The sequence below is a fragment of the Electrophorus electricus genome, unplaced genomic scaffold, assembly GCF_041902795.1.
Source record: "Electrophorus electricus isolate QZ-2024a unplaced genomic scaffold, ASM4190279v1 Scaffold139, whole genome shotgun sequence".
NCBI lineage: Eukaryota > Metazoa > Chordata > Actinopteri > Gymnotiformes > Gymnotidae > Electrophorus > Electrophorus electricus.
The window spans coordinates 25,001-35,000 of record NW_027658421.1 but is presented as its reverse complement, the minus strand read 5'-3'; the positions used below and the strand labels follow the sequence as shown (position 1 = coordinate 35,000).

The following is a 10,000-nucleotide window of genomic DNA, read 5'->3' as shown; positions in this document are numbered from 1 at the left end:
ACCACGCCCCAGGACGCCGGTGGGCGGACGAACACAGGAAGGGCCATGGCCTGCCCCACGAGGAGCAGCGCTCGCAACCCCCCCCGGAAAGTCCGCTCGTCAGCGAGCAAGGGGACGGGGATGAATGACAAGGACAACAAAATAGGAAAACCCCTCGCGGTGGACGGAGGCAGCGGCCGTGCGAGCGAGAGGGAGGGCGCGGGACGGACCCGTACGACCCGCTCGACTCGCAGGCGCTTCTCCTGCCGGCAAGGTGAGGGGAAACCGGCCTTCGCCCGACGAGCGGGGACGCCGAGTTTTTTGAACGACGCGTCTCTCGCGCTGGAACCCAGAGAATACCGGGGCCTGCGGGGGGGGGGTGCTGAAGGACGACGCGGAGGAAGAGGCGGAGGACGAGGAAGGGGTGGGAGGGACTAGGCTCCTCCTTTATGCCTTCTGTCCAGCCTGACCTGCAAGCGACCACGTGTAACAGCAACCCCGAAGACCCTTTCGACCCTGGGCCCCGACGCGGGGGGACGGCGAAGTCGAGGGGGTCGGGAGAGGAGGCACGCCGGACAGCGTTACCCGTTAATGATCCTTTCGCAGGTTCACCTACGAAAACCTTGTTACGACTTTTACTTCCTCTAGATAGTCAAGTTTGATCGACTTCTCGGCGCTCCGCCAAGGCCCGCGAGGAGCCCCGGCGGGGCCGATCCGAGGACCTCACTAAACCATCCGATCGGTAGTAGCGACGGGCGGTGTGTACAAAGGGCAGGGACTTAATCAACGCGAGCTTATGACCCGCGCTTACTGGGAATTCCTCGTTCATGGGGAATAATTGCAATCCCCAGTCCCCATCACGAATGGGGTTCAGCGGATTACCCGCACCTCTCGGTGTAGGGTAGGCACACGCTGATCCAACCATTGTGGCGCGCGTGCAGCCCCGGACATCTAAGGGCATCACAGACCTGTTATTGCTCCATCTCGCGTGGCTGAACGCCACTTGTCCCTCTAAGAAGTTTGACGCCGACCGCGGAGGGCCGCGTAACTATTTAGCATGCCGGAGTCTCGTTCGTTATCGGAATTAACCAGACAAATCGCTCCACCAACTAAGAACGGCCATGCACCACCACCCACAGAATCGAGAAAGAGCTATCAATCTGTCAATCCTTTCCGTGTCCGGGCCGGGTGAGGTTTCCCGTGTTGAGTCAAATTAAGCCGCAGGCTCCACTCCTGGTGGTGCCCTTCCGTCAATTCCTTTAAGTTTCAGCTTTGCAACCATACTCCCCCCGGAACCCACAGACTCGTGGTTTCCCTCACGCTGCCCGGCGGGTCATGGGAATAACGCCGCCGGATCGCGGGTCGGCATAGTTTACGGTCGGAACTACGACGGTATCTGATCGTCTTCGAACCTCCGACTTTCGTTCTTGATTAATGAAAACATTCTTGGCAAATGCTTTCGCTTTCGTCCGTCTTGCGCCGGTCCAAGAATTTCACCTCTAGCGGCGCAATACGAATGCCCCCGGCCGTCCCTCTTAATCATGGCCCTGGTTCAGGAAACCCACAAAATAGAACCGGAGTCCTATTCCATTATTCCTAGCTCAGGTATTCAGGCGAGAAGCGGGCCCGCTTTGAACACTCTAATTTTTTCAAAGTAAACGCTCCGAGCCCCGTCCGGACACCCAGCCAAGGGCATCCGGGGGGCACCGGGAGACAGGGTCTGAGACAGGCGGTGGCACGCCTCGCGGCGGACCGCCAGCCCACTCCCGACATCCAACTACGAGCTTTTTAACTGCAGCAACTTTAATATACGCTATTGGAGCTGGAATTACCGCGGCTGCTGGCACCAGACTTGCCCTCCAATGGGTCCTCACCCATGGGTTTAGGATACGCTCATTCCGATTACAGGGCCTCGAAAGAGACCTGTATCGTTATTTTTCGTCACTACCTCCCCGTGTCGGGAATGGGTAATTTGCGCGCCTGCTGCCTTCCTTGGATGTGGTAGCCGTTTCTCAGGCTCCCTCTCCGGAATCGAACCCTGATTCCCCGTTACCCGTGGTCACCATGGTAGCCGACTATGGTACCATCGAAAGTTGATAGGGCAGACATTCGAATGAGACGTCGCCGCCGCGGAGGGCGCGCGATCGGCCCGAGGTTATCTAGAGTCACCAAAGCGGCCGGGGGGCCCGAGCCCCCCGGATGGGTTTTGGGTCTGATAAATGCACGCATCCCCCGAAGGGTCAGCGCTCGTTTGCATGTATTAGCTCTAGAATTACCACAGTTATCCGAGTAACGTGTGGAGCGATCAAAGGAACCATAACTGATTTAATGAGCCATTCGCAGTTTCACTGTACCGGCCGTGTGCACTTAGACCTGCATGGCTTAATCTTTGAGACAAGCATATGTTACTGGCAGGATCAACCAGGTAGTTTGCACCGTGGTCTGGGATGAACCACGAGTGACATCCGCCTCCCCTTCCGGGGGCTAGGAAGCAGCGGGTTGTAAGTGCGTGCGCCGTCAGGTCCAGACGCCATACAGGGCTACCCAGGACAGCTTCCGCGGCCAGTGTAAACGTGCTCGCGCACCGCCCTCTGGCCTTCGGACGCCGACCTCTCACCTTGATGCAAAGCTGTCCCATCCGGTCATGCCCGCACCGTACCCCGTCCACCTCCTCCGGAGGTGCGGACGGCCGACTCCAGGTGCTTTCGGCGTTCCCTCTCTTCACGCCGTTTTGATTTTCGTGGGCCGCTGGTGGGGGGACAAGGGAAAGACCTCGTCGAATTCCCTCCCCCCTAGCCTCGCTCAACCTACGTTTCGTGATGTAACCAAGAAGAGTGATTCGTGGGCCCAGGTAGGTTTGAAGAGGAGGCCAACAAAGCAGGGCACTCCCTTCCTCCCAAACCACAGACACCAGTATAGGACAACTGAGTAGACAGACTGGCCGTCTGAGTCTCCCCCAGAGAGTTCTGGGATGGGTTACAAATAACCCCCACCCCCCATCAGAGGCTTGACCCGCTAGAACCAGGGAGGATCTGTCAAAACCGCTCTCCACATCAGAAGTTCTGGATCAGCCGGGGCTGGTCGGCAGACGTCCACCTAAGGCCGTGGCCTAACCCCGTGTGGGGGGATAGCGCTCGCACCCGTACACGTGGACACCCGCTCGTCAAATGGCTGGCTCCTCACTTACCGTAGGGGGAATGGTTTGCCTACCCCTGGCGGGTCTGGTACTCCACTCTACCAAACAAGGAAGCAACACACCAATAGACCCCTGCAACACCGGGCAGCTTTGGGCAGTGTCACTACACTCCTCCTTGTTCTTCACGTTCCTTCCGTGGTGATTTTTTTTTTTTTTTCGTGGCCATTGCCGTGCATGGCTTCCCCATCGCTTTGCATGCTCTCCATTGCCTCGTGCTGCTTCACCATTGGTCTCACCTGGAGACCGAAGCCGCTCTCCCAGTAACCCGATGGTACCTGGCCAGAAAACCCCGTGCCCGATTTCATCTAGGACAAGGGCCAAACCACAGACCGTGCCCGTCCAGGGTCAACCCCTGGTCGGACAGGCCTGGTGGGTCGATACCATGGATGTGGCAGGCCGACGAGAATCCACTGGTACATTTACAAACACGCCCACCCTGGTGGCATGGCTGTACGACCCATCGTCGAAGCACGCTGCGGCGGACTGAGCCATTGGATCCAGTTGCCTGGGCGTACACTCAGCCCAACAGACGCACTCGGGTCGGGGAGAGCAAAGCAGACTGTGTGCCTGGATGTGCCCACTTCCATAGGGGAATCGGCATGATGGTTCACTTAACCCGAGGAGGGCTCCCCTCGCGGGATAAGCACCCCCCTCGGGGGATGGGGGGGGGGGGGGGGCATCCAGAGCACACCACTTTCCGGTAGGGGACAGGCGTTTGATCATGTGTCCGAGGGAGAGCTCCCCTTGCCGGCCGAACACCCCTCGGACTCCCCTTGGGCTTCCAGAGAACGCCACTGGATGAATTTAGTGCTTGGACCCCATTGATTCTCTTTGCTCTCCCATATACCCGACGGGACCTATTTGCAAAACCCCGTGCCAACCAGACCTCCAGGAAGGGGGCTGGCGGCTAACCATGCCCAGCAGGGTGCACCCTGGTCGGACACTTTGGGAGGGTCGAGAGCCTGGAAGTGCCACCCGGGGGAGTAATTCTGATTTCCGTTTTAATGCACTCAGGGACAGCCCGAGGACCTCTGTAGTGCACCTGAGGCGGACTGAGCCGTCGGGTCCAGGGGTCTGGAGTTCGGAACCTCCAGGGTTCACCTGGCTGTTCTCTTAGCCCGGCAGGGTGCACCCTGGTCGGACACTTTGGGAGGGTCGAGAGCCTGGATGTGCCACCCCGACGAGTAATGAGTTTTCCCTTCGTATCTCTTCCGGACCAGGTCCGATTCGCACGAAACTCGCTGGGCATGGCCAGGAGCGCCCCCTGCTGCCCACGCCACCGTCCCCGCGCTTCTACTCCCGAGGGCCGAGGAGACAGCGAAGCGTGGGTCGGGTCGCCTGCTTCCAGGGTCTCCCTGGTACTCTCCAGTCTCCCGAGTCCATCGGGTCCGACCTCGTATTTTTAGCCCAGACGGGGAATGAGAAAGGGGCCCCCGACCGCCCGAGGGCGGGCGCTCGCTTCTCAGCCTAGGAACGTCCGATTCCCACGAAACTTTTACGCCAGACGTTCCTGGCAGCGAGCGCGTTCAAAGGTGACCCGCGCTGCTTCTCTCCTCCCAAGGGCCGAAGAGATATTCGTCTTCAAACCCGACCGGCCCTGTGTTTGCCGCCCCGGCGGTTTTAAAAAATCATAGCGTAAAAACGGTGGGTGCGCTTCGCCTGCCGCTTGGACAGCGTTAAACGGCAGCCCCGGCTCTTTCCAAAGGGCCCTCAACCGACTTTCTGCTCCCAAGGAGCCCAGAGATATGAAACCGATAAATCAAAACCCCGTGCCAACCAGACCTCCAGGAAGGGGGCTGGCGGCTAACCATGCCCGGCAGGGTGCACCCTGGTCGGACGCTTTGGGAGGGTCGAGAGCCTGGATGTGCCACCCCGACGAGTAATGAGTTTTCCCTTCGTATCTCTTCCGGACCAGGTCCGATTCGCACGAAACTCGCTGGGCATGGCCAGGAGCGCCCCCTGCTGCCCAGGCCTGGCTCTGGGCCTGGGCACACTTCATTCACTTTGTACCTTTAAATCATACTACTACTACTACTACTACCACCAGAATTCCAGGGCCAAGAGGTCACACAGTCATACACAGCAAAGTAGCTCTGGGCCTGGGCACACTTCAAGAAGTTTGTCCCTTTATATAAGCCTAGAAATAGACTTCCAGGCCCAAGAGTTCAAACACATTCATGCCCAGCAAAGTAGCTCTGGGCCTGGGCACACTTCAATCACTTTGTGCCTTTAAATCATACTACTACTACCAGACTTCCAGGCCCAAGAGGTCAAACACAGTCATGCCCAGCAAAGTAGCTCTGGGCCTGGGCACACTTCATTCACTTTGTGCCTTTAAATCATACTACTACTACCACCAGAATTCCAGGGCCAAGAGGTCACACAGTCATACACAGCAAAGTAGCTCTGGGCCTGGGCACACTTCAAGAAGTTTGACCCTTTATATAAGCCTAGAAATAGACTTCCAGAGCCAAGAGGTCAAACACAGTCATGCACAGCAAAGTAGCTCTGGGCCTGGGCACACTTCAAGCACTTTGTGCCTTTAAATCATACTACTACTACTACTACTACTACTACTACTACTACTACCAGACTTCCAGGCCCAAGAGTTCAAACACATTCATGCCCAGCAAAGTAGCTCTGGGCCTGGGCACACTTCATTCACTTTGTGCCTTTAAATCATACTACTACTACCACCAGACTTCCAGGGCCAAGAGGTCAACCACAGTCATGCACAGCAAAGTAGCTCTGGGCCTGGGCACACTTCAAGATGTTTGACCCTTTATATAAGCCTAGAAATAGACTTCCAGGCCCAAGAGTTCAAACACATTCATGCCCAGCAAAGTAGCTCTGGGCCTGGGCACACTTCAATCACTTTGTGCCTTTAAATCATACTACTACTACCACCAGACTTCCAGGCCCAAGAGGTCAAACACAGTCATGCCCAGCAAAGTAGCTCTGGGCCTGGGCACACTTCAATCACTTTGTGCCTTTAAATCATACTACTACTACCACCAGACTTCCAGGCCCTGGAGGTCACACCTTCATGCCTAGCAAGGTTGCTTTACACCTGCGCACACTTCAGACCGTTTCACTCTTTTAATCCTTCAAAGTACCACATTTCCAGACCCAAGAGGTCACAGAATCATGCCCAGCAAAGTAGCTCTGGGCCTGGGCACACTTCAATCACTTTGTGCCTTTAAATCATACTACTACTACCAGACTTCCAGGCCCCAGAGGTCAAACACAGTCATGCCCAGCAAAGTAGCTCTGGGCCTGGGCACACTTCAAGAAGTTTGACCCTTTATATAAGCCTAGAAATAGACTTCCAGAGCCAAGAGGTCAAACACAGTCATGCACAGCAAAGTAGCTCTGGGCCTGGGCACACTTCATTCACTTTGTACCTTTAAATCATACTACTACTACCAGACTTCCAGGCCCAAGAGTTCAAACACATTCATGCCCAGCAAAGTAGCTCTGGGCCTGGGCACACTTCAATCACTTTGTGTCTTTAAATCATACTACTACTACCAGACTTCCAGGCCCCAGAGGTCAAACACAGTCATGCCCAGCAAAGTAGCTCTGGGCCTGGGCACACTTCAAGAAGTTTGACCCTTTATATAAGCCTAGAAATAGACTTTCAGGCCCAAGAGGTCAAACACAGTCATGCCCAGCAAAGTAGCTGTGGGCCTGGGCACACTTCATTCACTTTGTACCTTTAAATCATACTACTACTACTACTACTACTACTACTACTACTACTACTACTACTACCAGACTTCCAGGCCCAAGAGGTCAAACACAGTCATGCCCAGCAAAGTAGCTCTGGGCCTGGGCACACTTCAAGAAGTTTGACCCTTTATATAAGCCTAGAAATAGACTTCCAGGCCCAAGAGTTCAAACACATTCATGCCCAGCAAAGTAGCTCTGGGCCTGGGCACACTTCAATCACTTTGTGCCTTTAAATCATACTACTACTACCAGACTTCCAGGCCCCAGAGGTCAAACACAGTCATGCCCAGCAAAGTAGCTCTGGGCCTGGGCACACTTCAAGAAGTTTGACCCTTTATATAAGCCTAGAAATAGACTTCCAGAGCCAAGAGGTCAAACACAGTCATGCCCAGCAAAGTAGCTCTGGGCCTGGGCACACTTCAATCACTTTGTGCCTTTAAATCATACTACTACTACCACCAGACTTCCAGGCCCAAGAGGTCAAACACAGTCATGCCCAGCAAAGTAGCTCTGGGCCTGGGCACACTTCAATCACTTTGTGCCTTTAAATCATACTACTACTACCACCAGACTTCCAGGCCCTGGAGGTCACACCTTCATGCCTAGCAAGGTTGCTTTACACCTGCGCACACTTCAGACCGTTTCACTCTTTTAATCCTTCAAAGTACCACATTTCCAGACCCAAGAGGTCACAGAATCATGCCCAGCAAAGTAGCTCTGGGCCTGGGCACACTTCAATCACTTTGTGCCTTTAAATCATACTACTACTACCAGACTTCCAGGCCCCAGAGGTCAAACACAGTCATGCCCAGCAAAGTAGCTCTGGGCCTGGGCACACTTCAAGAAGTTTGACCCTTTATATAAGCCTAGAAATAGACTTCCAGAGCCAAGAGGTCAAACACAGTCATGCACAGCAAAGTAGCTCTGGGCCTGGGCACACTTCATTCACTTTGTACCTTTAAATCATACTACTACTACCAGACTTCCAGGCCCAAGAGTTCAAACACATTCATGCCCAGCAAAGTAGCTCTGGGCCTGGGCACACTTCAATCACTTTGTGTCTTTAAATCATACTACTACTACCAGACTTCCAGGCCCCAGAGGTCAAACACAGTCATGCCCAGCAAAGTAGCTCTGGGCCTGGGCACACTTCAAGAAGTTTGACCCTTTATATAAGCCTAGAAATAGACTTTCAGGCCCAAGAGGTCAAACACAGTCATGCCCAGCAAAGTAGCTGTGGGCCTGGGCACACTTCATTCACTTTGTACCTTTAAATCATACTACTACTACTACTACTACTACTACTACTACTACTACTACTACTACCAGACTTCCAGGCCCAAGAGGTCAAACACAGTCATGCCCAGCAAAGTAGCTCTGGGCCTGGGCACACTTCAAGAAGTTTGACCCTTTATATAAGCCTAGAAATAGACTTCCAGGCCCAAGAGTTCAAACACATTCATGCCCAGCAAAGTAGCTCTGGGCCTGGGCACACTTCAATCACTTTGTGCCTTTAAATCATACTACTACTACCAGACTTCCAGGCCCCAGAGGTCAAACACAGTCATGCCCAGCAAAGTAGCTCTGGGCCTGGGCACACTTCAAGAAGTTTGACCCTTTATATAAGCCTAGAAATAGACTTCCAGAGCCAAGAGGTCAAACACAGTCATGCCCAGCAAAGTAGCTCTGGGCCTGGGCACACTTCAATCACTTTGTGCCTTTAAATCATACTACTACTACCACCAGACTTCCAGGCCCAAGAGGTCAAACACAGTCATGCCCAGCAAAGTAGCTCTGGGCCTGGGCACACTTCAATCACTTTGTGCCTTTAAATCATACTACTACTACCACCAGACTTCCAGGCCCTGGAGGTCACACCTTCATGCCTAGCAAGGTTGCTTTACACCTGCGCACACTTCAGACCGTTTCACTCTTTTAATCCTTCAAAGTACCACATTTCCAGACCCAAGAGGTCACAGAATCATGCCCAGCAAAGTAGCTCTGGGCCTGGGCACACTTCAATCACTTTGTGCCTTTAAATCATACTACTACTACCAGACTTCCAGGCCCCAGAGGTCAAACACAGTCATGCCCAGCAAAGTAGCTCTGGGCCTGGGCACACTTCAAGAAGTTTGACCCTTTATATAAGCCTAGAAATAGACTTCCAGAGCCAAGAGGTCAAACACAGTCATGCCCAGCAAAGTAGCTCTGGGCCTGGGCACACTTCATTCACTTTGTACCTTTAAATCATACTACTACTACTACTACTACTACTACTACTACTACTACTACTACTACCAGACTTCCAGGCCCAAGAGTTCAAACACATTCATGCCCAGCAAAGTAGCTCTGGGCCTGGGCACACTTCAATCACTTTGTGCCTTTAAATCATACTACTACTACCACCAGACTTCCAGGCCCAAGAGGTCAAACACAGTCATGCCCAGCAAAGTAGCTCTGGGCCTGGGCACACTTCAATCACTTTGTGCCTTTAAATCATACTACTACTACCAGACTTCCAGGCCCAAGAGTTCAAACACATTCATGCCCAGCAAAGTAGCTCTGGGCCTGGGCACACTTCAATCACTTTGTGCCTTTAAATCATACTACTACTACTACCACCAGACTTCCAGACCCAAGAGGTCAAACACAGTCATGCCCAGCAAAGTAGCTCTGGGCCTGGGCACACTTCAAGAAGTTTGACCCTTTATATAAGCCTAGAAATAGACTTCCAGGCCCAAGAGGTCAAACACAGTCATGCCCAGCAAAGTAGCTCTGGGCCTGGGCACACTTCATTCACTTTGTACCTTTAAATCATACTACTACTACTACTACTACTACTACTACTACTACTACTACCAGACTTCCAGGCCCAAGAGGTCAAACACAGTCATGCCCAGCAAAGTAGCTCTGGGCCTGGGCACACTTCATTCACTTTGTGCCTTTAAATCATACTACTACTACCACCAGACTTCCAGGCCCAAGAGGTCAAACACAGTCATGCCCAGCAAAGTAGCTCTGGGCCTGGGCACACTTCAATCACTTTGTGCCTTTAAATCATACTACTACTACCACCAGACTTCCAGGCCCTGG

The 10,000-nt window shown here is 53.5% G+C and overlaps 1 non-coding gene across 1 annotated transcript; it reads right to left on the bottom strand.

Annotated features, from left to right (window-relative positions):
- Positions 1-568: 568 nt before the first annotated feature.
- Positions 569-2,407, bottom strand: LOC145654611 (18S ribosomal RNA). Its single transcript, XR_014120819.1, has one exon. It is a non-coding gene; the product is annotated as an 18S ribosomal RNA (ribosomal RNA).
- Positions 2,408-10,000: the final 7,593 nt, after the last annotated feature.